Below are 27,674 nucleotides of genomic sequence, written 5' to 3'. Positions count from 1 at the left end.
AGGTTGGAAGAAAGCATAAATGACTTAATGACCTAAGAAAGTGTGATTCTAAGAAGGTTAGCACGGGTTGTTTTTTGGGGGGGGAGGTTTTTTTTTGTGGTGATGGAATAGTTCTGTATCTTGGTTGTGATGATGGCTATTCCAATCAATAACATGTGATAAAATTTCATAGAAACACACACGCACACATACACACACACACACACACACACACACACCCATACAAAAACTGGTGAAATCCAAATAAGGTCCTTGCCTGAGTCAATAGTATTATACCAATGTCAGCTTCTTGGTTTAGACAGTGTGCTAGGCTAGTGGATGATATTATCATTGGGGGAAGCCAGATGAAGTTATTTAGTTACTCTACTATTTTTTCCATGTTTTGTGATTCTTAATCTATTTCCAAAAATGTTGTTAAAAGCAATTTCTAAAAACTCTTTTGAAGCTAAAAAAAAAGGGGGGAGGGTGTTCCCCACCCCAGAAAAGGGGGATTCAGCCACTGGCCTCTCTTTTACGAACAACTCCTATTGTTTATTTTGCCACTTTCTGATTTACGGGTAGCCTTCTAAGGCCTCGCCCTCTGCTTTTCAGAGACAGCCCATCTTAGATGGAATAAAGCTCAAGTATTCCAGCACGGAGAGTGTGAATATGCCCCCTTTCCCCTCCCTGAGACTTGTAACTTCAAAGCGAGGTAAAGACTCAGAGATCTAAGAAATGGTCTCACGATGAAAATCTAGGACAAATCATCCTTCTTGCCCCTGCACGGTGATTTCTTTTCTGGAATGGCTCTTTGTCTTCTCTGCTCTTCATACAGATTATTCTCTTCACCTTCACCAAATGGGCCCTCCTCTAATGGAAGGAGATTAACCCTTCTTTGCCCCCTTTCAATCTCATTCAGCTGAGGGCTTTCTTATAGCTACACTGCTCTCTCTGAGCCTTGTGCCACAGCTGAATGCTGCAGCGTGAGATGGCCGTCTTCCCTTTGAAGATGTATGCCTCTGTCAAACACCTTTTTGCCAGATTTGGCCTTGGAAAGGCAGTTTTGAAATTAAACTTCTCATGAGCTGCTTGGGTTTACAGAATGGAATTGCACAAGGCCATGGGCATTTAGGTCAAGGGGTACTTGCTGAGCTCACTACCTTCAGGTCCCCATCTTAATGAAATGCTAGCATTATTTACTCCCTTGCTTTGCTGAGGGGTCCCCAACATCACCTAAGATTGAAGCTGAGCATATGGGACGGATTATGTGGCATCCTGTCCAGATATGACAATACACTCAGGCATAAGCCACTGTCCCTTAGGATGAGCCTCAGCCCCCAACTTCCTGCCGTGTGTTATTATGGAGATTCATCTCCAGGGACCATGGTGAGAGGGACATAGGTGCACCTTTCTTGGGCCTGGCTTTGGCCCATAGTTCAGGGCAGTGTGCTAGAAAGGTGTCAGTTTGAATTGTTGATTTTCAGTAGGCGTTGGTGAATCTCCTAGCTCTGCACCTTTTGGTTTCAAAACCATACTGAACAACGGAAAATGAAACCTGCAACTTATTTTTAGCTGCTCATGCTAACTCATGAGATTTCTTTTTTGCAAACCAAATAGGATAAAGCCTACTTCAGCTGGCTAAACTTAATCTGATTGACTTAAATGGCAATCAAACCTACTTCTCTGATACTTCTGAAGTGACCCTTGGTCTCAGGTGATATTTTGGCCATTTACTATTTTGCTTAAAATTATATTTAGTTGAGCTTTAAAAAAAATTAAACAAGTATACTATAACATTTTCTTGTGAGAGGAATTGAGAAATAAGTTATAGCTGTCTTACCAGAATCTCTTCATTAACTTGCTTTTCTATAACCATTTAATAAGTACCTATTTATTTATTTCTTAATTTTTTTAATGTTTGCTTACTTTTTGAGAGAGAGACATAGTGCAAGCAGGGTAAGGCAGAGAGAGAGGAAGACACAGAATCCGCAGCAGGCTCCAGGCTCTGAGCTGTCTGCACAGAGCCCAATACGGGGCCCAAACCCCTGAACCATGAGATAAGCCAAAGTTGGACGCTCAACCGACTGAGCCACCCAGGCGCCCCAATAAGTACCTATTTAAATGAAAGCCTGGAACTTTAATTGAGCCAGTAGGTTGCATTACAAAGGGCAGAGTACTAGAAATTAAGGAATAGGGCTTTTATCCTGTTTGCCGAGGTCTTCAGATATAATACTCTCTTTGAACGTGATTTTTTTTCCACCTCAAAGAGAGGGTTGAGATGGCATCTTGCAGACTGCCTTGCCCATCCTATAGTTCTACGAAACATGTTCTGACACTGAGGGCCCAGGAAAGGTTGAGGCACAATTTGGAGGCAATGGTATTGCTGTCAGACCATTCTTATTTCTGTCTCCCTTTTTCTGTTCTGGGAGGGACAGATTTAAACAAAGCCTGTGGTCTGCTTGCCAGACAATTTGTGACTCCCTTTGGGAAACAAGTGATTAAGTACTTGAAAGACTTCCATAGATATTTTCAGCCCCTAGGTCCATTCCTTAATTCATGGAGCAAGTTCCCCTATTTTGGGAAATGGCTTCATGAGACAAAGCTAAAGATTCCACTGGTAGTGATGGGAGCAGAGAGGGAACTCCCAAGTTGGTGTTGGTCAGTGAAGAGCATACCCATATGAGCCCCCTTCGCTGCATCAGACAACGCTCTGGGTGCCGCGGGAGATACACAGATCTTGCAGGAAGCAAGCCAGAGACGTGATTAAAGGTAGATAATTCAATCAACAAAAACTTATTCTGCCTTTATCTTCAGTCCGAAGGAAGTGAAGATTCACTGAGGTTTGTTAAAGCTGCTCTGGTGAGATGAGGTGCATGGTTATGGCCTTTCTGAGCCATGTCTTTATCTGAAAGAAGAGAAGACAAATGGCTTTGTTCCCAGGTTGAGTCTTGGAGTATTTGCTGCCCAGGATGAAGGGAAGATATTAGGAGAGGATTATGTTCTCACAAAGGGTGGCTTTTACCAATCTGTGAGAATTCTTCCTCCTCCACCCTAGTTTACATCCCCACCCTCCCTCTTCACCCTACTTGCCAGTCTCTCAAGAAAGAAGAAACTCAGCCATCTTACTGAATATGTGTCTTGCCAGTTCAGGATCTAGTAAAACCTTGTTGTTCTTTCCTTTAGTGCCATGTTGCAAATGCCCTGAGAAAAGCAGGAACTATTCTGCTGCTAACGTTGAGGTAGTGATATCAAAACAGTGGTGAGGAGTATGGAGGATAGTCCCACAGGAGAGCTGGATTGAAGTGGGGCAGAATGTTGTCGGTCAGAGTCTCCCTCCCAACCCTAAGTCACTCACCAGTTTTTCTCTCTTGAAAACCGCATGGTTCACATTTCCCGTCTCCCCTAGGTCTTTCCTAGAAGATAACCTCAGTTTGGTCCCCATGGTTTGCTGCCTCATCTTTGCCATCAAGTATGTACTCCGTTCCCACATCTTACACAGATCCTAATGGATAGAAGTAAGAAAACTCATGTCTAAGAATTGGAGGCTTCCCAGAGTTCAGATTCCTCAGTCCTGTCCGTCTACTCAACCATTCATTCTACTGCCTCATGAGCACCAAGCAACATAATCCTCCTCTCATATTCCCAGGCAGAGTGGAGCTGATTAGAAAGCCCCCTTTGAGAGCCATCTGGTTGGCATATAAAATTACTGCCAACGAGCAAGATAGTCAGCTGGCCACATAACCAGGAGGCAGGAGACTTGGAGTCTAGCTCTTGGCCTAGACCGACCTGGAAAGCAAGCTGGGCTAGATTTTTTAGAATTACAAACTTCAGAGCCGGAAGGGATCTTAGAGCAAAATGTACAGATGCTAACAGAGAGAGTTAATCACTAAAATCATGCATTTGAAACACTAACCATGGTTGAGGAAAATCTCTTACTCAAAAGTTAGACTTTTGAAAAATCCGTCTTCAATATATGTTGAGGAAGGAACTCATAATACCAATTTAGTTTATTTGTTCAGGACAAAAATACTATTCATAAGTGGGAACCTGGTCAGTCTTGATTGCTACACTGATTTTTCTTTAACTGAAAATTTAGATTAGAACACTCTAACAACCTGATAACAAATTTACTCACACATGCTGAATCTATTAGGTACAAAAGGAAACAAGATATACTTTTTAATATAACAAATGGGCTAACTTATTAAATGTGTGATCTTGGGCAAGTGACTAGATTCCTCTCAGCCTCAGTTTCCTCATCTGTAACATGAAAAGACACCTGGTGAAGGCTTTTGCTCAGGTGGAAATGTGAGCTTTCCCACTTACTTTGTCTCATAAAACATTTCCAAATTACGACACATCTCTGACCAAAATTGTTAATCTGCTCTCTACTCTTAACTTTTCAACCTGGTCTAATGAATTCCTCCTTTTATTTTCTTTTCCACCTGCTGGTCCAGCCTGTCTCCAGTTGATGGCCCTAGGTACCCACAGTTCCCAGGGCCTGGGAAATTAAGGCTGGTTCATATAAAGGGAATTAGTCCTGGCTTCAGAGAGTGGGGATTCCATCTACCAGGATTCTGACAGGAAGAAGTTTCCTACATCAGGACAGAATGTGGATGGAGGAGGTTTTATCCTCTGAAGATAGGTGGAAAGACCTAAACTCTGGAATTGGTCAGACTTAGATTTGAATCCTAACTCTGCTATTTCCCATGTGACTAGAAATCCCAATTAGGTCCTCAGCCAAAGTTGATAATAATTAATACTCACCTTGAAGCCTTTTGGGTTAGAATTAAATAATATAATATAGCCAAATATTGAGTATGTAGTAGGTTCTCAATAAATGGTAGCTATTATAGACTTAGCTCTGATTAAGATAGGAAACAGAAGTTCCTGCCCAGCTCCATAGGCAAGACATAGATGTTTAAAATAGCACCAGACTTTCAAAAAATTTTAAGTAAAAATATCATCCAAAGCCACTTTTAGTCCTTGATAAATTAAGTCACCATGTTGTTTCCAGGACTAAATACATTATAGACTGATGTAATAACCTCATAAAACTTTTTAAACTTTTTAATGCTAAGAATTTAAACAAAAATGTTGAATTTGCTGAACATTTCGTTTGCAAAAATTTAGATTTAGGATGGCCTAACCTGGTAACAAATTTACCCAGAACTTTGAATGTCCATATTAGGTGTAAATGGAAACCAGCTGTAATTTTTAACGCAGTGAATGTAGTAACATAGTGCAAACCAATCCAAATGTTTATAAACCAAGGTTTTCTCTGGGACTCAGTGCCCTGACTTTCCTTTTTTTTTTTTTTTAAATATACAGAGTCAAGCTTTGTTCATACTTGAATTATGCACTTTGCATAAGCCATGCAATTTAACTTTAACCCGCAGGACTGAAAATAAAATGAGCTAAGACTGCAGAGCAACAAAACTGTGGGCAAGGAAGAAGGTTAATCAGAGTGAAAAGCACACCCCTCACTGCTGTCTCTGTCCATCTCTGTCCTGTTCCTGCCAGGCTGTTTAGAGCTCCTTATACTTGACTCCTCAGAATGGCAGAAACAGGTCAAAATTTTTATCACGGAAAAGGGATTTGTCATTTATTTATTTATTTATTAATGTTTATTTTATTTTTGAGAGAGAGAGAGAGAGAGACAGAGCATGAGCGGGGGAGGGGCAGAGAGAGAGGGAGACCTAGAATCTGAAGCAGGCTCTAGGCTCCGAGCTCCGAGCTGTCAGCACAGAGCCCGACACGGGGCTTGAGCCCATGAACTGTGAGATCATGGCCTGAGCCAAAGTCAGATGCTTAACTGACTGAGCCACCCAGGCGCCCCAAAGGGATTTGTCTTTTAAATTAATATTTGTGTATGTGCCCCGAGGATGTTGATGAGGAGCATGCTATTTCTAAAAATCATAAGTGAACACATACCCTTGCCACTTGTAATCATGACAAAGCCTAAGTAATTCAGGCATGAGCGTGGTTTTGGTTTTTTTGTTGTTTTTTTTTTAAGTACAAAACAGGATTTACTAGTCAAGAATGTCTGCCTAAACAAGCTCATCAATCTGAATGCTTTTAACTACAATTCAGATTTGTTTAACCCAAGCAGGTTTGGTAAACGGGCCAAGTTTGCTCATTGCGCATATTTAGAATATCACAGAATAAACCAATATGTGGCTTTTAGGCTCATTTTGACAGAGGGTGGACAGGGAACCCACTGGGAGGTTTGGAAACCACTTGCCCTGGCATCAGGTTTACGAGTATCAGTAGGGGACCTGACCACATTCACCACCCTGCCCCTGTGAGGACATAACACTATTCGCTCATCTCATGGGAGCATGATGCGGATTACTGTCCTTGTCACTGTCATTTATTATCGCAGGCAGAGGAGGCAGCGACTTAGTTCTATGTGGTCACAGTTGATTCCATGTGGTGTATATCTAGCCTACCTGATAATAATTTGTGAGTATTTTAACATGATTGTCTAGCTTTCTGATGTTATTACTAGGGAAGAGCTGAACAGACGCTAACAGCACCAAATGTCTAGGTGTTCACTTCTACCTCTTCTGACCCCACCGTGAGGACCCTGCTTTCTAGATGACCGTGTATTAAATTGGTACCTTGTAACTCAGCCTGAGAGTCTAATTCTTGACCCCCATGGTAAAGGAGGAATTAGCCTAAGGACACTCCATTCTAATTTTCTGTCGCTGTCAATGCTAACCAGAGCTCATAGAGCAATGTTGTGGGGGTGGGGAAGATGGCTCCACCGCTGGTGTTAGACCAGGAGCTACTGTTTCTGTCAGAGCCACGTTTATTTCTGGAGTAGTTGTGGGGGAGAGATGTGCTCCAAAGAGAAGAGGATTCGGTGTGGTTCAGGTATGAGCGACCATCTGGACGTCCCAGCTCGGAGACTTTAAAGTGTATGGGATAGAGATGGGCTGGGTGCTTTCCACACATGGAGCTGAAAATCACTTGGGTTCTGGGAAACGAGATAGAATGAAAGCTAGAAACAAAAGATCCAGTTGTGAAACCTAGCACCTAAGTTAAGATGCTTGAATACAATTTCTCCTTTAAAAAAAATTCTGGGGAACTTGAATATTTTGCTAACCTGACTATTTTTAGCCAGTCCTTATAGAAGATCGAGGCACTAGGAAACTAGCAACCCCAGAAAATATGAATTCATTTTTGCACGTGTTAAAATTAATTAGCATTAGTATATTCAGTGACACAACAAGACAATTAAAGAATTTTGGAGAGATAAGAAGAAAAACGTAAATATATATTCAAAATAAGGCTCATAGCATTTTATAAAAATGTTGGCTTATGTCCAGGATCTAAGGGTGGGGGTGGGTATGGTTTCTTTGTAGCCGAAGAAAGTGGAAAAGAATCTGTTCTATTTTCTTAAAAATAAAAGACTTCTTGTTTTATACAGCATGGTAAAAGAAATGCTTTTCTGTTTTTTACCTGCCGGCAGTTTCTGGAGGAAATTTTTCTAGCAAGCTATGCTGTTTTCCTCTCTTTGGGGACATGGTGACACTGGTTTTGTAGCTAAACAGTATTTGCTTATTAGGCATTTCTTCAAAATCCTGAATAAGCAGCTCTTTCCACATTTTTTGTTCCACATGTTAAACGTTTCACTGCAATTTGAGCTTCAATTGTGTGTGTGTGTGTGTGTGTGTGTGTGTGTGGGTGTTGATAGAAAGGATTGAAAGGGGATGCATAAGAATTCTTAAAGGTTTTTTGTTTAAAAAATTAATTCCTACAATTATGTATTGGAGTCTCTACAGAAGGCAATTCCAATTTATTACACACAGCCAAACTAGATCCCATCAATCTTGAACAGCGGGGGTAGGGAGGTGGTATTGAAGAAGACATGAAATTTGGTGTTTGAGTAGATGAGATTTAATTTTCGGAAAACATTTCACTCATAAAACGGATGGCACCCCAGTGTCAGCCCTGACCTCCATGATGTCAATGTCATCGTGCAAGCATAGCTAAGATAAGCCTCAAAGTAAAACAAAGAAACATCACATCTCAGCACAACACCATTTCTTCTCTGACAGCATGTACAATATATACACATATAGCCTTTGGATATCCCTGCCAATGCCTCGTTACTTTACAGTTTAGCTTCTGGAGAGGGAGGGAGGACAAAAATCATTTTGCGTGTTCTATGTTCTGAGCAAATGCGGTAAGTACGCTGGTGCAGGTCTTAACATTATTTAGGTCAGTATCCTAAGGATGGCTTTTATCGTTCATGATGATCAGCTATACCGTACATCCAAAGGAATTCAGCATCAATTTATTTTTCTGTGCTGATTTTATTTGCTTCTAAGTTTAAGCAAATTCATTCACATTTTAATACAATTCCAACAGAGGAGGTATCTGCCGCTCTGTACTGCAGATACATTCAGCAGGATACATTTACACGGCTTGTGGTTAGAGGTTATAGCACCGATACAGACAGCCCGATCATGCATTCTTCTGTAAGCCTGCCGGCACCGTTTAGGATTTGAAAAATAAGCTAGAAATGCTATACCCTGTATAATATTATTTTTTGCTTCACAATAGCTTAATAGTTTTGGATTTTTGTTGTTGTTGTTGTTAGCAATTCTATGAAATTAATAGTCTATCAAATGCACCCCAAACCAGATACATACTGTATTGAAAGCTTTCTTCAAGAAGAAGATATGACAGTATTCATTCCGGCTTATTTTCTTCATTAGCAAAAGGATTGTTTGATTCTCAGAAGCAAAAGGACACATGCATTGTGCAGCAGCTCTGCTTAAGTGTACGAAATGCCTTCTACTGTCTGGTTGCAGAATTTGGAGTTTGCTAAACAGTGTTTAGTGATTGGGCTCATCTTGCATCACCAGTTGATGACATTTTTCTTTGTTCCCTCCTACCCAGTTGAACCAAGACTCTGAGGCTGATATGCAATGTCACTTACAACATTAATCAGATACTGCATTTAAGGTGAGCTGTCCCCTGCCTCCTCCTTCCCCAGTGCTCGTGTCTGCATGCAGTGCGTATCTTGCTTCTGCGAGCCTAAGATGGCAGGCAGGATTAGCCGTGCTTTTGCTGTGTGTGCATGCTGTGTATAGAATTCATTACACGTTGCCTAGTATTTCAGATGTGAGTATGTAAATGCTCGGTATGCCATATCATCTGGTAGCGAAGACTTGTTTTTGCCTCATTACAGCCTTAGATATTTCAACATCACCTTTCAGTTCCGATTCATTTGCCTCTGGATGTTTGCTTTTCATCACGTTCAAAATAGGATTTTACCTTTTTTTTTTTTTTAACAAAGCCAAAAAAAAAAAAAAACCCTAAAAACAAAAACAACAACAACAAAACTCTGCTACCAGATGGTGTCTCTCCTTTCTTCTTGCCTTTGCTGTCTTTTAAATAATGTATGTTGTATTGTTAATTAATGTGAATATCAAATTAAACACTTGAAACTTACATATTTATTATGCAGGTAGGAGGCAAGGTGGAATCTATTTTTAACTCGTATGCACTCCATGGTGTGCACACAAGTTGGTTCTCAAATTTGTATTTTCAGTGCTGGTATCAGTGGTTTGATTTTCAGCAAATGTGACAGTGGCCTTTGCAGTGGTCAGCTCCGGGCTTTGAACTCTCAGAGGAGGAAGGGGAAAAGAATTCAGCACAGCACCTCCTTGGTTGCAGCCTCAGAGAAACCTTGGAAGAGAAACTTCTTTTTTCAATCCTATTTTCCTGTTGATAAATTCAGTTCTCGTGATCACAGTACATTCAAGCTGTTCTGCGTATGATTTTTTTGTGTGTGTGACAATCGCATCTAAAACTTGTGAGCAAGAAGACGGAGAAATCAGTTGGTCTCCATCGCTTTACATAAAAATGGCTGAGTGTCTTGTCATGCTAGCACTGCATTAAGTGATACACACAGGTAGGTCGAAATTTGCATGTTTTATAGATTTTTTTAAGCCATGCAGCAAGAATATTAGAGGGATTAAAATATGACTTTTATAAGGAAAATTAAATAAGACAGCTGTAATTTTTTGGAGGGAGGGTATTAAATTGGATAGGCTTTCCTATTCAGATACTATATAAATGTACAGCTTTGCTAAACTTACAAAATGATTCTGCTATAAAAGTGAGCTGATTCCTTTTAAAAAAATTATATATATATGATAGGTGTGGCGCCATTAGACAACAAAAGAATTTTTTGAAAAGTCTGTTGATTCAGCTCCATTTTAGCTTGAAACTAAAAATAAATGGTTTTCTTGAGATAATTTTAAAGAGCGCAAACAAGCTTAGTAAGAAACATTTAAAATATTTAAATTTTAAGAAGCGGTCTTTAAACGTGTTATATGAAAGATGAAAATAAAAACTTACATGCTTCCAAAATCCATTTTAGATAATATACAAGAACAAATATACTATTGGTTTATCTATTATTTGGAGAGATGAGGAGTTACAATTTTTAAAGGGAGGTGGTGGATATTAAATATAGATGGCCCTGTTAGAAGAAAGAGAGCTTCACTGAAAGAAAAAGAGTCCCTAGAATGGTTCATTGCAGACCATACAGCTATGGTTCTGTAAGTACCAAATTCTGCCACTTTTCAAAATAATTTCATGGGCTCTTTCCTTTGAGCTTAACTTCCGAAATATATTTTAGTTTCAACTTAACACTGGGCCAGAACCTGTTTCCTTGGTAACCAAATCTTATTTAAAAATGCAATAACTGATATGCAAAAGAATGTCTTAAAAAAAGAAACAAATGGTTAATGAAAACTGTACAGTTCTTTTTCCTCCCATATAGAGTCTGCACTGGTTTTAGACGTTTTTAAATGCGGTCTTCAAGCCTTAAAAATTAAGCCATATTTCTACACATATAGAGAAAGCTTGCACAGGGAGAGCTTTTTTTCCCCCTCCTTTGTGCTCAGTACTTTCAAAAATTAAGGTTTTTCTTTGTAACGTGCTCCAGAATGCTGGTCAAGGTTTGTGTACAAAGGTGTAGTTTCATTATCACTGGTTCACCAGCGCCCCTGAAACAAAAGGCATCTCAGAAATTCTGAGAATCAGAAAATGCTTATGCCCTTGTTTTCCCCGATCCCTCCATCGGTAACCTCAGAGCTCTGGGTAGAGAGGGACCGAGAGCCAAGCCCACCCCCCCAATGATAAGTGCACATCGAGCCTTTGTGGAAACGTCTTTATAGATGTATTAATAGGAAGATACTGGCAAACCTGAAACCTCTCTGAGGTTTACTCCAATGTGAAGAACATTGAGACTCAGAACCCTCTGTGTTAATAGCTGCTTTATTCTAGCAGTTTGCCCGATATTCCAAAGCACTGTCTGTAAAACCAAACCTCTAATGGGCTAAAGGTTTGTTGCTGCTGTTGTTGTTGTGTTGTTTTGAGGCCAACTTGAATATTTTGCTTGGAGTCTTTCTCTGGCTCAATGATATTAGAACATGATTCACCTCATAGTGATTTCGTTCTTTGGGCTTGCCATGAAATATCCTTCCTGCAATACCTTTTTTTTTTTTTTTTTTTTTTTTTTGGCTGTTCGGGAGCCATTTTCCTTCTTGCCTGTGACTTAAAATGACTAAGTACATTTTGAATATAGCATCAATCAGAAGATCATAAAATGAAGGGAAATGTAGGACACCTGATTCAGTATTGCCTATTTATTTTAGTACCAGGAGCATTAACAGTTGCAGTAGAATCAAGCTAATTGTCATTCGCTCTCGAGCAAATAATGAGCCAGGCATTTGTAATTAAAACACTATTGCTATTCAGAAAGATTACAACTACAACGTCTTCCATTTTGATAGGCCGGAACAAATTAATCATTTTGAACCTATTTGAATCTTAATCTCAAGGTTAGATGGATGCAATGGAATTGTTTTACCATAAAAATGAATGCCTGATAGATTCAACAGTGTATTTCTTCTTTATAAAATGTTGGTCCTTTTATTGTTAACTCAAGCATGGTTGCGTCATCTTGTAGATTTTCATACCTAATGATTTTTTGTGGCATTATTCATTTATGGTGCTCTTGGTCTTGCCGAAAAGAATTTTAAACACAATTCAAGGAGGTTGAAAGCCAAGTAAGACTGTTAGGAAGTATATTGTACCATTGTCATTCTAATAAATAGACCAGCGAATGGAAGAATAATTATTATTTATTACTTTGTTGTGTTTCGCCTTAATGCTTTGCCTTCATATTTCACAGAAATATTTACAAGGCACAAAGCTTTTCTAAACTTACCCATTTACAATTATTATTGGATCTCCTAGTCTAGCCAAAAACACTTCCCGATGATTGCAGAGATGGCATTTACGCCCTCTCATTGCCTAAAAGGCTATGCTTAACCCATTTACACTTTTGGCTAAGGTGTTTATACCGGGCAGGCCAGAGCAGGTGCGACAAGAAGAATGTGCAAACAACTGCCTTTGTTCTCACCAAAACAAAATGAGCAAATCTGTGGTTTTCTACCTGAATGATTTATAGTCTCCGGTTCTCTACTCTTTTTCTTTGGAGAATAGGAAATGCTTTTCCAAGCCTTAACTCAGTGAGACGACCACGGTTGCATCTCTTGCTACTAGAGTGAGCTTGATCTACCTCAACCAGTTCTGTGGATCCCCCCGTAAAAAGACTGGTAGCCAGACCCTGTTTTAGAGCTGGTTGGTAGGGGAAGGAGGATCAAGAAAAAAGATCTAGCACTTATATCTTTAATACTAAATCCTGCTTAAGCCTTTGAGTTCCTACAACCATGTCGTTCATTCTAACAGCTCCCTTCCGGGGGAAATGCTGTTCTAAACAGCTTTGTTGGTAATGAAACATTCGACAAATTTATTGAGCACCTACTACAAGCCAGGCATTTTCCAAAGGCTGGAAATATAGTAATGAACAAGAGATCAGGGCCTGCGTCTTATGGACCTGCCTCCAATGGAGAGGAATGGTGGGGGTGGGGAGCTCAAAAATAAATATGTAAACAATTAAAGTAGACAAGCACAAAAGAGAAAAATAGAAATTTAAAAAGCAAGAGTGAAGGACTTCTGGGTGGCTCAGTTGGTTAAGTGTCTGACTCTTGATTTTGTCTCAGGTCACGATCTCACAGTTCATGGGATTGAGCCCCATTTTGGGCTCTGTGCTGACAGCAGGGAGCCTGCTTGGGATTCTCTCTTTCCCTCTCTCTCTGCCCCTCCCCGGCTTACACACACACACACACACACACACTCTCTCTCTCTCTCTCTCTCTCTCTCTCTCTCTTCTCAAAATAAAGAAACAAACTTAAAAAAAAAAAGAGAGCAAGAATGATATCTTGGGAGGAAGAGAGCCACTTTCGAATGATTGGCCAGGAAAAGCCTTCCTGAAGAGGTGGCATGTAGGCTGAGACCTGCCTGCAGGGTGAAATGGACCCAGCCAGGTGACGTTCTAAGGGTACCATTATGAGACAGAGGAGGCTCATGCTCAGACTGCAAACTCCTTTCTTTGTGGAGCTGCTGCCTAACAGAGCCAGGTCTGACGACTTTGCAGGTTCGGCCTTACGTAGGTCAGCTTCCTCTTATGTAGGTAGATGGCTGGTCTTAGTCAAATTCCCAGGATGCAGTGCCAGCGAAGTCACTACCTGTGACCCAGTCCCAACCTGAAACCACCTAACAAGGTGCCGTGGTAGTGATGAAACGCTGGCATAGATTTAGCGCTAACCCCAGAAATCCCCAGCAGAAAGGATTCTCAGAGCTTTGTTTTTTGTAAGAACTCCGGAAAGTAAATGCATGGCAAAACATTGAGACAGTCGTTTCCTTTCACTTTTTCAAAAGCACATGGTGGAAGGATCAGTCCCATACCGCCAATAAATTGTCTTTGTGCTCTAGTGCCTAAAACACTTCAGTTCTACAGGTCACTTTGCCCAACAATGGCTTTCTAAGGACCTCACTCCTTGGCGTGGTGTTTCTCTATTTGAGCAAGTAATACTAAAGAAATTCTTTTTAAGAACCTCGACTCTTTTATGCCTTTTAGGTTGGTCTGCTGATGAAGCTCTGAGAACAAAGGGATAGCTTTGCTGTATAAGTTAGAAACCATAAGACCCTATGAAGCCTTCAGAATGTGTCAGAGGCATCTTCTAAGATTGATTTACAATATAGTGAGTTTTTTTTTTAAGTTTTTATTTTTATTTATTTTGAGAGAGAGACAGAGAGCAAGCAGGGAGGGACAAAGAGAGAGGGAGACAGAATCCCAAGCAGGCTCTGCGCTGTCAGTGCAAGCCTGACTCGGGGCTCGAACTCATGGCAATGAGATCATGATCAGACCAGGAAATCAATAGTCAGACGTTCAACCGACTGAGCGTCCCTAGTGGGTTTTGCTTATCACAAGTTAGAGGTGGCCTGGCTGACTCCTTACATTTTGTTTGGTTTTGACTGGCTCGTGAAACTTTCCACTGCCTGAAGACTGTTCTAAACCTTTGTGGTAGAGTCTTGCCCACGAGTGTGGGAGTGGGCTTCACTTCCTCGAGCATCACTTGTTGAGCATGTACTGTGTGAGAGACACCGCTCCAACCCAGGCAGAATGGAATGTGACATGAAATATCCCAGGAAACTTGCATCCAGGTTCCTACACAAGGCTAGCGCATTGTATGGACAGGCACAATTGTGTGTCCTGTCTGTTCCAGAAAGAAATGAATGACATGCTGTTCTCTTAGTGGCCTTTTATACCGTTACCTTGGAGGCCAGCCTTCAGTTTGGGGGCATTTCAGCTGATGGCAGGGGGGCTTCTTCCTGGGACTCTATATCTCATCCTCATCACCTTCCCAAGATGTCTTGGCTCCTAATAAGCCACCGTATGTCTGGCTGCCCTGCTCCAAGCTGGTCTGCCTACATTTGCCAGGTGACTTCAACAACGGCTGCCACTCTTTTGCATTCATGAGCAGATGTTAAGTTGAGAGGCCCTTGAATGCAAAAATTTGAATTTGTGATGCAGGCAAGATGCTTCTGCCTTTTTACCTTCCCTGTCTGACAGTGGGGGTCTCCCTGCTGTCTGTCCTGCAAAAAAGGCTTGACGGGTAACAGGTATATCAAAGACCAGTTGCCAAAGCTCATGTCTCTGTTAGGTGATCTCGGTGTGGCTCTGCTATGGCCTCAATGTCTCATTGACCAGAAAAGTGTTCTTTTGATCTTGTAACTCATTTTGCATCCTTTCCCTTAATGCTTTCCTTGCTTCTGCAGCTTCCTGCTCAAGGTTCAAGACTAGCACTTGGGTCTACACTCACTACACTTGGCCTGCAGAGGGAGTTTGTTTTCTGGTTCTGTTTTGTTTTAAAATTGCCAGTGTAAATATTATTTCTGTGTTCATGAAAAGCTGTGAGAGCTTTCGTGATTTTCCTTATATAAAACAATAAACCTCTTCCTTCCCCTGTGGTCATTGCTGCCAAGTGGATATTTTGAAATTCCTTTTTCCTTTTTCCTGCTAAAATGTTCTACCCTGACTGAGGCCTTGCTCTAATTAAGGCCTAACAGTCCTGCCCATCTTCCCCAGCGCAGAGCATGACGTGCGTGCGGAGCGCCTGCCCCGAGGGCCTTACAAGCCAGTGAGACGAGAAAACAAAAGCCACCAGCTGAGAATGTGGTTAAATCCCAGAAGGGCAGTGCCCTTGTAATTTTTTCCCCCTTTTCTCTTGTTTCTTGAGCTGTGGAAGGGAAGAGGGGAAGCTTTAGTAGGGAAAGAGAGGGGCTACATCACTGAAGGATTCTCTAGAAACTGCAGGCTATTGCGGAAATGATGTGGAAGAGAATGGGGTGGTCATTTAGGAGGCGAAATGGGGCGATAGAGGGAACTGCAGACTGAGAGGGCTGCAGAGGGACTGGTGGGGGCAGAGAAAATAGGAGGAGACAAAGGGAGCAGTCAGGAGGCCGCAGGTAAACAAAAGGAGATGCTGTTTTGCCTACACTGAAGCTGGGGGTGCAGGGTCCAAGGGCCAAAGAGCGGAGAGGGGGTGCAACTAGAAAAAGAAGTCTAAAATGCAGGCTGCAGGCTTGCAGTATAGGGACTGGCACCATGATGTTCTGTCTGGCTTCCATGGTGATATTGGCCTTGCGGTTTAATTGTCCCATGTTGGTTAGTACAAAGAGCCTACAGACTGACATCCTTAAGGGTAATTTATCCCAGAATTTTTATGAAGCCTCCATCCCAAGGCTTCTATTCTCCATCTGAGAATGTCAGAGAGCCCCCCACCCCCTCACCCCCATTGCTCTGCTAGATCTGGATTGAATTTTAAATGAAATAAGCAGACTTCTCACTGCGTTGTGATCTTCTGCAAAGCCCAGATGAGAGAGAGAGATCCAAAATACCTGATTTAAGCTACAGATATTAGGAACTCTCTCCCGAAGTCATATTGCTCATAACAAGCATGCTGCTCTGTTTTTGGAGCCCCTGCCCCCCCTCAAAGCCTGTCCTTCCTTGTTCTTCACCAGTTTATCCAGACCCTGATCTGAGTGCCAGTGGTTACTCTCACGGAGTCCTTGCTCTGTAGGAGGACCACACCAGCTGGTGTGCCACCACTAAGTGCGGTCATCATCCCTGTACTTCTTGCTTAGCTCTTACAGGAATGTGAATCACAGACTTCAGTTGCTGTGTGGACCTTAGACACACTTTTTTTTGTCACTGAGAGAACTGTGGCCCAGAGACGTTGTGACTTCTCCAGGTCACTTGGAGAGTTAAGAGGCCATGCTTGACTCCTGGTCCAGTGCAGTTTCTACAATATGCTTCTTTTAGGTCACAGGGAAGCCCAGTCCTAAAGCACAGATAGTAAATATTTTAGGTTTTGTGGATTGAGGCACAATTGGGGATACCACATAGGTATTTATATAACAACAGAGAAAGCAAATTTCTATAAGCTTTTTAAAAAAATTTTTTTTTACGTTTATTTATTTTTGAGAGACAGAGAGAAACAGAGTGTGAATGGGGGAGGGGCAGAGAGAGAATGAGACACAGAATCCGAAGCAGGCTCCAGGCTTTGAGCTGTCAGCACAGAGCCCGTTGAGGGGCTCAAACTCACAAACCGTGAGATCATGACCTGAGCCGAGGTTGGATGCTTAATCAACTGAGCCACCCAGGCGCCCCTCTATAAGCTTTTTTTTTTTTTGACAAAATTTAATAATATATAACATTAAGTATAACAGTAATAAAATATGCACTGCCCTGCATTAGATATAGAAATGAATGACGGTGGCTATGTCCCGATAAAACTTCACTTGTGGACACACTTTCAGTGTTGAATTTCATGTAATTTTCAGATCATTAAATACTAGTCTCCTTTAGATTTTTTTCCCAATCATTTAAAATTGTAAGAAACATTCTCAGTTTGCAGGCTATACAAAAACAGGTAGTGAGCCAAATTTGGTCCACAGATCATAGTCTGTGGCCTTGTTTCCTAAGTCACAATCTGCAAATTGGGGGCCCTTTGGCCAGTCCAGTCCACACGTGTGTTTTATTTGTTAACAATTTTAATTGAACCAGTTACAATATTTCCATTTTCCAGTTGTTTTTTCTTAATTTTTTTTTTAATGTTTATTTATTTTTGAGACAGAGAGAGACAGAGCATGAATGGGAGAGGGTCAGAGAGAGGGGGAGACACAGAATTGGAAGCAGGCTCCAGGCTCTGAACTGTCAGCACAGAGCCCGACGCGGGGCTCGAACCCACGACTGTGAGATCGTGACCTGAGCCGAAGTCGGATGCCCAACCGACTGAGCCACCCAGGCGCCCCCATTTTCCAGTTTAATTGCTTCTAATCATAAATCCTTCTCATTATATTTATATAGTTCTAAGTATAAAAGTAATATATACCTACTGTGAAATAATTTGAAATGTTGACATTTTGGCATGTATTCTTTCAATCTTTTATCTATGCATGGTGATTTTTTTTAATACTTGAGATAATATTTTGTAGACAACTTTGTATCTTCTTTGCATTCACTTAATATCATGTCACTTTAAGGCCTTTCTTTACATAATCTTTTAAAACTTTATTATGAAAATCTTGAACTTTAATGGAAGGGCCAGATTAATGAAACCCCATGTTCTACATGAAACCCAGCTTCTACAATTCTCAATGGCTGGCAAACCTCGTTTTATGTAATCCTCTCCTGTATTATTTTGAAGCAAATCCCAGACATCACATCATTTTATCTCTAAGTATTTTAGTATGATTCTCTAAAAGACAAGGATACTAAGAGAAAGCCCTTTTGCTTAGCCAATAAATTCTGAAGTATGTATGGGCAAAAGAGAATAATGTCTGCAACTTACAAAAGGTTCAGGAGAAAATTAGGTAGGTAGGTAGGTAGGTAGGTAGGAAGATATGAGTAGAGTGTATATAGGAGGTTTTTTGTACTGTTCTTGAAATTGTTCTGTAACTTTGAAATATTTATAAATAAAAAGTCTTTAAAATGTAAGTTACTAAAAGAATACATTTAAAAATGTGACTTATTAAGAAAAATAACCACAGTATCATTATCATTGCCAACAAATAATAATTCTTTAATAACATGAAATATCATAGCATTTCTCCTAATATGGCCTAATTTGTCCAATTATGTCATTAAAAAAAATAATTTACTTATTCAAAGCACAATTCCAAATAAGGTCCTTACAGTACAATTGATACTCCCTTAAATTCCATTTAATTTATTGATTTCCTTCCTGCTTTCTTTCATCCTTGCTATTGCTATAAAAAAATTGTTGAAAAAATACTATTTGACCTGTAGGGTTGTCTACAGTCTAAAATCTGATGACTACATTCGTCGGTGCTGTTTTCCATGTTCTTCTGTTGCAGAAATTTCCTGTAAATTGATAGTTACAGCTGGAGACTTGATCAGATTCAGATTCCTTTGTTTGTTTGTTTAAGTAGTCAACATTTCATAGGTTTTCATATAAAAGTCCTGATTTTTGGCTTCATTGGGAAATTCTGCAGATCTGGCCTTCCCACGTGGCAACAATTGATCTGGGGCTGGGTAGTAACCACGTTTATTTCCCACTTAGGCGGGATATGAATTATTCTGCAGGCCCCAGTTCATATTACTTCTGCCTGGCTCCCAGGAGCCTTAGAGCCCCTGTTCTAAACACTGCCTCTTCAGGGACTTTGGTAGACTTCTCAACGCACCATCACAAGAGGCCTTTTTAGGAATGTGGTAGAGATTAGAGAAGACGATTCAGACACGGACTTTTTAAGATGCTTAAAGGGAAAAGATAAGCAGCTACATAAAGGGAGGCCAAGTGATAGAAATTTGGTGAGTGCCAGGATTCGGGAAAGAGAGAAGAAACGTAAAACAGCAGATTAACAAAGTGCTGCAAATATGGGAAAAAGAATGAGTTATAGATTCCTAACCCATGGCGGGAAATTAAGGAAGGAAATGGGTTTAAAAAGAGACAAACTTGAGTCTTTTTATACATTATGATAATATTGAAACCTTAAAAAAGGGAGAAAGAGAGAAAGAGAGAGAGAGAGAGAGAGAGAAGGGGGCAGTAAATGTTACATTGGTCAACAGTCCTAAATCAGAAAATGCAAGCATGTAGTTGTAGCATAGCAGAAATCATGTGGTGATTAAAGGAAATGAGGTAGAAAACGAGGAAAGCCTCCTAGAAAAAGCCACTGGAAAAGGACCGGCAGCCGTGGTTTGGAGATGTTGAAGAACTGGTAGACATTTAAGAGGAGAGGATCTTGAAAGTCTTAGAATTTTTTTTTTTTCGGATTTGCAAATGTATTGAACTGAAAAGTATAAAGATATAGAAAAACAAATCACGTTTAGTTGTTTGGGGAAGAGAACTTAGAGAAAAGAATAAAAGCTTTAGAGAAAAGAATAAAATCATAACAAGTTGGGATGTTCCTGGAAATTTCCAGATAGTTCCCCTTACTCAAAAGAATGATTAAGAGAGAGAATCTGAGACTGGTTATGAGGAAGCGTGGAAAATTTTGAAGGACAGGCTGATTATGTAAGTTTTCGGCTGTGGTGTTCAAAACTGTTGCCATGATGTTTTAGTTATTAATAACAATTTGGGGAAATCTCCTTGCTTCTGGAGAAACATTTGGCTCTAATGAGAGAGAAATGCCACTGTTTGTGAATTCCCAAGTGGATGTAAGGAGCCATTCACTTGCTAAGCCTCTTAGGAAAGCCAGAGCCGATTTCACCCTTAACAAGCTGTTGACAGTGTCTGATCAAGGTACCACCTGGAACATGTTAGCAGAACAGAAAGTGGACTGTGGAGTCAGACCTGTGTTTAAATCCCTTTATGTCACTTGCCATGTGACCCTGGCAGCTTGCCCATGGAAAATTTCTAGGGTGTGAAGGTTGCTGTACACATGTAGCTATGATTCTTACTGCTTGGATGGTAGGAATGTAGAGCTCTGAAATAATTGCCGTTCCAGCACTAGCATCCACAACAGTTTACGCTTAAAAAGCGCTTACTGTGCGCCCAACAGTATTGTAGATACTTCACAGGTATTATCCCATTTAATTATTTAAAAGCCCTATTAGGTAAGTGTAATCTTAAAAGTAGCCTCATTTTATGGATGAGGAAGCTGAGGCTCAGGGAGGTTAAGTAATTTGCCTAAAAGCCACACAGTGAGTGGCTTTCTAAGTGACAAAGGTGGGCTTTACACCCGGGCAGGCAGACTCCAAAAGCCAAATTGCCTTGTTCTACCACTTCCCATCTCCCAATCTTAAGAAAGCACAGACAGTCATGGCTCATACCGGCACTTTCCAACCCGTGGTTCTTAATTCACATGCCTCAATTTTCTTGGGGGGGGGGGGGTTGGTCGCCAAATGATTTTCAGTTTCCAAAAGCCTCAATGGAAACACGTAAACTTGCAATCAGACCACAAGTTTCTTTAGGTTGGAATCCACCAGTAACAGTGGATTGGCTCAAGTTTTGTAGAAGCTCTGATCGGTGGTTACTTACACAAAAACATTGCAGGGTTGTTGTTTTTTCAAGTGGGAAGATGAATCATTAGTTAATAAACGCAATTTAGTGGAATAGATCTTTCTAAACATGTGGCCTACAGAGAAAGGCTAGAGGGTACTTGGCTTTGGGAAGGTCGGGAACTGCTCATGTACATGTGTGTGCATGTTGCCCAAACTACCCGCCTTCAAAACCCTGCCTTTATTTTTAAATTACACGAGTCTTTAACTTGACTTCAAGTCAATATATTTTTCCTTGATTACATAAAATGTTATGCTGGCTGTGTATTTAATATTGAAATCTCCTTTATTCTTCACCATGATCCGGTTCTTCAAATATAGGCAGGAATGGAGATGCAGAACTGCAAACACTGTATTCCAAGCTGAAACCAGGATAACTGTAATGCCCCCAATTTCAAATCCGAGAGACCACCAAGGAGCCGATACCGATGCAAACATTCGAGGGTTTATTTGCAGGCTCGAGCTTGGGCCCAAGTATACCCGACAAAGCGGAGCAGGGACTTGGACCCCTAGGTTAAGAGGCGTAGCAGTTTTATAGGGGCCAGTGGCCAATGAGATTGTAACACACACAGAAAGTTGTATAGTCATGTCAGTCCACACGCAGGTGGCCAATTGAATTACAATTTACCCTGTAGTAACTGTTTGAACTAGCCTATCACTCTGGTCAGAATTGGCAGGCAAGTTTGGTGGGAAAAAGGCGGGTTTAAAAATTGGCGCGCGTTTGGCGGGCAAAAGGCAGGGTTTACATTCTTTGACGGTGAGGGGTTCCGCATTCCTATATGAGCCGGTTTCCAGTAAGGGTGTGCTCAGCGGCTTGACTAGGGTGAGGGAGTGTCTTAAGCAGTAAGTAGGTCATGTGGGGGTTATACATGACATGGTGGGTGTAGCACAAAATGGAGTTAGTCTTGCTCTGCTTGTCCAGGGGTAGGGGGTTTTTGTTAAATTCCTTGGGTCCCACATAACAGGCTTTTGATCCTTTTAACTTGTAACCTTGCAGTAAATCTTCGCTAGAGAAAAATTTAAAGTAAGACCCATACTACCAAAGCGCAGGGAACGTGGATGAATTTTGTTACAAAATCAAGCCAACAAAACCTGCGCATTACTGCTCCATCCAGGCTGATAGCTCCACGAGGCAAGCTTGTGGCAGGCCTCGGTAAATACTTTCTCAGGAGCAGTCCCCGAATCTTGGAAGAAAGATCCTAGCAGACAGTCAGTGCCCTTTATTTTGAGGAAGAGGACTGGCTCTTTTCCGTGAAATGCTTTTTTACGCCACGTTGGGAAAAATCTATCTAGGCCTCTCCTGACAGCCATGGGAAAGCACAGGTGACACCCTCTTTCTGAGAATTTGATTACAATAAAACTGCGCTCGACTTTCTCCGAATCCTGCCTCTCTGCAACGTGCAGGGTTTGGATGCCCTCTGGGACCTCGATCTGGAACCCAGGGTCCTTCTGCGGCCCCAGGCCTTGTTCTGATAGGCTCAGTGGCCCTTGGCCCCCTTAACGGGGTTGTCCTTGGGCCGGGTTCCTAGCTGTGTTCTCCCTCGGGAAGGAGGTGGAGGCCGCTGCCTCCCTGGTGGAGTCTGGGGCCGTCGTAGTTCCCCACCCCCAGCCCCCACCCCGCCGTCGCACCAGGTAGGGTCTGGGCCTCGCGGGGCCGTCGTGCGTCCGCCGCTCCCCTGTCCCGCCGCCACCCTCCCGAGGCCTCGTCCTCCGCGCGGCGGTTCTCCGGGCGCCCCGGCCCGCGGGCTGAGGGTCGGGCCGACCTCTTCCAGCCAGGTCGCGTCCGCTACCCCGCGCCGGGGGCGGGCCGGGCCGGCAGAGCCGAGCCGCCGGCGTCCATTTTCTGGGCGGTGCTGTGTGGCGCAGCGGCCGGACTCGCGGGTCCGGAAGAGCCATGGACCCCCAGGGAAACGCGCTCGCGCCGGAGCAGTCGAGCCCTGTAAGTGCCACTCGCAGGGTCTGTGTGCGTGGCTGGGTGGGCGAGGTGCGGCCTGCGGACGCGGGGCCCCGGGCGCGGCCGGCCTGACCCCTCCTCTGCCCAGGAGGGAGCCCCGAAACCTGGCTGGCAGAGGGTGACGCAGAGCCGTGAGCTCTGCAAACGCTGGAAAACCGAGCAGCTGCAGAGACCGAGCGTCCGCAGGTGCCCGGACCCGGGGGCCTGCGCCCCAGCGAGGGAAGGGGGTCAACTGCAGAGCGGGGCAGGTGGCGCCGCATCTAGTGGCCCAACTGCGCGGCTGTGCTAGAGAGCGGGGGGTGGGGGGGGGGGGGAGAAATGCGCACCCAAGGGCCGGGGACGTTATGGGCTCAGGTCCAGCAGGCTCAGGAACTGCGCTGACAGTCGCAGCTCCCCTCCTCCGGCCTACGACTGGGACCCCAGTCCTGACCGAACGGGAAGCTGATGATTTTCTTGGTTCAGCACCAAGCCCCTGAAATTGAATGGGACGTGCAAAGGCAGGACCCTGCCCCCAGGGGTTTGCAATCTCAGCCTCTTACTTCTGCAAGTAGTTAGGTCTGTTCTGTTGGTACAACACAACCGCCCGCTGTAAGCTGCTTCTTTGCAGAGTATATAATAAATCACCCGAGATTTCAGTCTGTCCGCGATTCCACTTTGTAAGTCCTTCTCTTCTGTAGGTAAGTGACTAATTGCATTCTGGACTTTGGCCCTAATTGAATATTCCTTTTAAGGATCCACTATAAATGATATATGTTATGGTGTCTTATACATATTTTAAAGGTTAAAGACTTTTCTCCTAATTACGAAGCTCAACTCCTCCAGTCAGGTTGGCATGGTTAAAAAGAAACATAGGAGGATTTAGTCCGTTGTTTCAGAGAAACTTCTGGTGAAGTACTATATGTAAGTGTAGTGTTTTTCCAACAAGAGTAGGGACCCATTAGAAGATTGTGGAATCAGTTTAGTGCATTACCGCAGGAATTTTTTTAAAGACATAAAACACATAATCCAATATGGAAAAGAATTGGACGGAAAATAATCAGAGTGCAATGCGAATAGTAAGTGTTGTTTTGAGACTTTGGGGTTTGTTTATATAATATAATTTTTTAAAAGGTGAGTCACTGTCAAAAGTTTTTAAAACCCTTATTTACAGGTTAATAACCCAGGCTTTGGAATCAAATGAACCTCGGTTTAAGTCTCAGGTCTAACATAAACTACCTGTGTGACCTTGAATAGATTCTGTGACCTCTCGGAGCTTCTTTTTGTGTAGCCGTAAAATGGGGGATGTCTCCTACATCAAGGGGTATTATGAAGACTTTATGAAGTCATGTATGGCAGTCATTTTGCTCGGTGCTTAACTTATAGTAGGTGCTCAATACACATGCTAATGATAATTACTGTTGTTGAAACATCAAATCCTGGCACCCAGTCATGGGACGTTGTACTTTTTCTTTTCTTTTTTCTTTTCTTTTCTTTTCTTTTCTTTTCTTTTCTTTTCTTTTCTTTCTTTCTTTCCTTTTTTTCTTTTTTTAGGTCTTGATGTGGAGGAGATGGAGGACTCAGAACCAAGAATTTCCAAGTGATTTCTTCCAAAGCACAAGAAACTGTTAGTGCTGGTGTGTTCTGACTGAGGTAACTGAATTTGCATCTCTCCTTAGTGTGTATGAAATAAGAAACGGTTTTTCTGAGGGACTGAAGGACTCCCAAGGGGCATATGATTTGTGCCAGCGATCCAGTAGATTTGGGGATTGCAAAATGACGACACTTCAGTGAACTGTTATTAAGGAGACATGACGCGTGAGGCCCCTGTGATGCAGGGGGAACTAAGTGAAACGAGGCTTCAGGACGACTGGTGTCTTGTTCCAGTTCTGCCAGTGACTGTTGTGGGAGTTTCTATAAATCTCTTCATAGATCTCTAGCTTCTCCAGACCGGAAGGGCCCGCAGACATCATTGCGGCCCAGAGAGTTTAAATGACTTCAGGGTGACCCAGTGGGCTGGAGCAGAGGCAGGACTGCACCTTGGATCTCAGCTGCTCGGTCATGCGGCCAGCTCCAGGCTGCAGAGTGAGCACCACGCTAGGCACTGAGAGCACACATGTGAAGCGCCCACCTCCAGGACACTTGCAGCGTGTGTTGGCAAGAACTGACAACCCAGCAGAGTGCTCTCTCTCTCTTTTTCTTACTTACTCCTCACAATACCCCTACAAGGTAAAAAAGAACAGGTGTGAAGGATTAAAGTGTGAAAATGCAGACAGGTCACGGAGGGCTTCATATCTCATGCTACATTTGTGGTGTACATTTCTGAATGCAGAACACTTTGCTAGGACCACAGAGTTCAAGGCAAAGTGCTTGCCCATGAGGAGCTTGCAACCTAAACTCCAAAGAGGTAGTCAGACGGTCAGTACCTGATGCTCACCCCTGCTTCTCCAGCAGTCGTAGTGGGATCTGTGATAGGAAGAAACCTGAGTAGCTGACATATCACAGTTCTTGCCTCTCAATGCAGTTTTTCATTTTTTTCAAATTTAACATAAACTTCCATCCAACTATTAAAACTTATACTTTCGGGGCATCTGGGTGGCTCAGCCAGTTGAGCATCTGACTCGTGATCTCAGCTCAGGTCTTGATCTCACCGTCATGAGTTCAAGCCCTGCACTGGGCTCTGCTCAATGCATGAAGCCTACTTAAAGAATAAAAATAAATAAACGTATACTTTCAACTTATAAATGATAGTAAGGTCTTCTCCAGATTAATTCATTGATTTGTTCATTCAACAAATGTTTCTTGAGCTCCCACAAGGCACGTGGGTATTCAAGACCAAACATGCTACTACATTTTTAAAATCATGATATTAATCACGTTAAATCTTTTAGCAAGGAATTATTTGTCCAACTATTGGAGATTTGTTATTGTTAACATGCTGGAATATCAGCTCCAAGAATGTTCGAGATTGACTCCTAAAGGATATATAGGTCTTTTTAAAAATCTTGAAATCTTAAGAAAGGAATTTCTTCTCTTTAAAATTTTGATTCTGCTGTTACTGTCACCTGCTTGTAGAAGTCTTTTATCTGTGCACTTAACCAGTAGACATAGAGGAAAGCAGTTTGGCAAGGGGGCTTTCTTTGGCTTGAAATTCTCCCCTCTTTAGCTTTTTTTTTAAATTTTTTTTTTAATGTTTATTTATTTTTGAGACAGAGAGAGACAGAGCATGAACAGGGGAGGGGCAGAGAGAGAGGGAGACACAGAATCTGAAACAGGCTCCAGGCTCTGAGCTGTCAGCACAGAGCCCGACGCGGGGCTAGAACTCACGGACCGTGAGATCATGACCTGAGCCGAAGTCGGACGCTTAACCGACCGAGCCACCCAGGCACCCCTCCCCTCTTTAGCTTTGAAGGCTACCCAGGACTATGAGTGTTCAAAAGTAAAGCAATGTAAGAGCTACTTTAATTTACAGAGTAGAGTTAGAGATAGCTCCAGTAATCGCATCAAGCAACAGAAATCAGTTGTAAGTCTTGACTACTCCTTGTAATAAACTTAACTCCAAATAGAACAAATGAGATGTTGAATGTGAATGTGCTTTGTAAACTTTCAGGAGTTCTATAAATGTTACGCAGCAAATATTTATTGAGTGCTCACATGGGTACGTCACCGTGCTAGAGAAAACAGATTCAACAGATCTGATCCCTTCCCTCTCAGGCCCTGTGATGTAGGTGAGGAAATAAAAGATGCAGAAATAACTGTGTGGTAAATGCCAAAAGATATAGTTTGGTAATTTGAAAAGGAAGAGGTCTCTTTTTCTCCTAGGAGTCAAGGGACTCTTTCTTGAGAACAGGCATTTAAGCAAGTCCTTGAAGGAAGCGGAGTTTCCATCAAAGAGACGGGGAGAAGAGATCATGGAGCATGTTCAGGGAAAGGTAGTGAATCAAGCTGAGTTAGAACTGGCCTATAGAGGCATCCATCCGGTGGGAAATAAAACTGAGAACATTCAGTGCCAAACAGTACGGTCTTGAATGTCAGACTGGGAAATACGAATGTATTAGCCAGTAGGAGTTACTGAATATATTTGAACAGCTATGCATCAGGGGCATGCTCTTGTGGGTAGCTCATGGGGAGATCAATCAGGAGGAAAGGCAGGGCAGAAACCGGAGCCTTGAAGACCAGTGAGAAAGCTTCCACAGTCCACCAAGGAAAGGTGAGAGCGGGAGAGGGGAAGACCTAAAATGGGCGATAGCAGTGAAATGGGAAAGGGACAGATGCAAAGGAGAGAATTGATATAATCTGGCAGTAGAGAACGAATAGCTAAAGCCGCCCCTGAGATTTCCTAAGCAGTGCTGCGCACGAGGGAAACTTCAGAGGTGGGAAGGGGCTGCATTTGAGAGGGGCTGAGTTTGAGGCGGTCACATCCCCCTGACAGATAGGGCCTTTGTGCTTCAGAGGAGGGCCTGGGCTAGCTTGGGAGTCATTAAGATACAAGAAAAGGTGGGAGGAGAGATTTTCTAGAGAGAGAATATAGGGAGGCAAAGGTTGAGAAAAGAAAGAAGGATGAAGGGAGGACCTAGAGGATGAGTCTGGCAAGAGAGCAGGACTCCAGCAGCCAGCAGAAGGGGGTTCCCGGTGGAGGGAGAACGGAAGTACCAGATGCTGGGGGGTGGGGGCTGGCCTCAGGATGGCCACTGGATTGACAAGGGCTAGATCATGTTTGTGATCTCCTTTGTGAGATGATATGACTTGCAGAATGAATATTAAATGGTTTCATTTCTAAGAGTTGGTAGCTTGCACAAATCA

The 27,674-nt window shown here is 42.5% G+C and overlaps 1 protein-coding gene across 11 annotated transcripts in view; it reads left to right on the top strand.

The window, feature by feature from the left end:
• Positions 1 to 27,674, top strand: part of ZBTB38 (zinc finger and BTB domain containing 38) — a 143,697-nt gene that overhangs the window by 72,015 nt on the left and 44,008 nt on the right. For 6 of the 11 annotated variants that reach the window (XM_042957262.1, XM_042957259.1, XM_015539358.2 and 3 more), the window contains 3 exons: positions 8,893 to 8,958; positions 9,548 to 9,910; positions 24,426 to 24,524. The gene's annotated coding sequence lies outside the window, so the exon portion shown is untranslated. Of the gene's footprint in view, positions 1 to 6,843; positions 6,859 to 8,892; positions 8,959 to 9,547; positions 9,911 to 22,604; positions 22,881 to 23,243; positions 24,257 to 24,425; positions 24,525 to 27,674 lie in introns of those variants that run through there. The other 5 variants (XM_042957260.1, XM_042957264.1, XM_007086355.2 and 2 more) reach the window with 5 other exon arrangements.

This window comes from Panthera tigris, chromosome C2 (assembly GCF_018350195.1).
Source record: "Panthera tigris isolate Pti1 chromosome C2, P.tigris_Pti1_mat1.1, whole genome shotgun sequence".
In the NCBI taxonomy this organism is placed as follows: Eukaryota; Metazoa; Chordata; class Mammalia; order Carnivora; family Felidae; genus Panthera; species Panthera tigris.
This window is presented reverse-complemented; position numbering and strand designations above follow the sequence as displayed.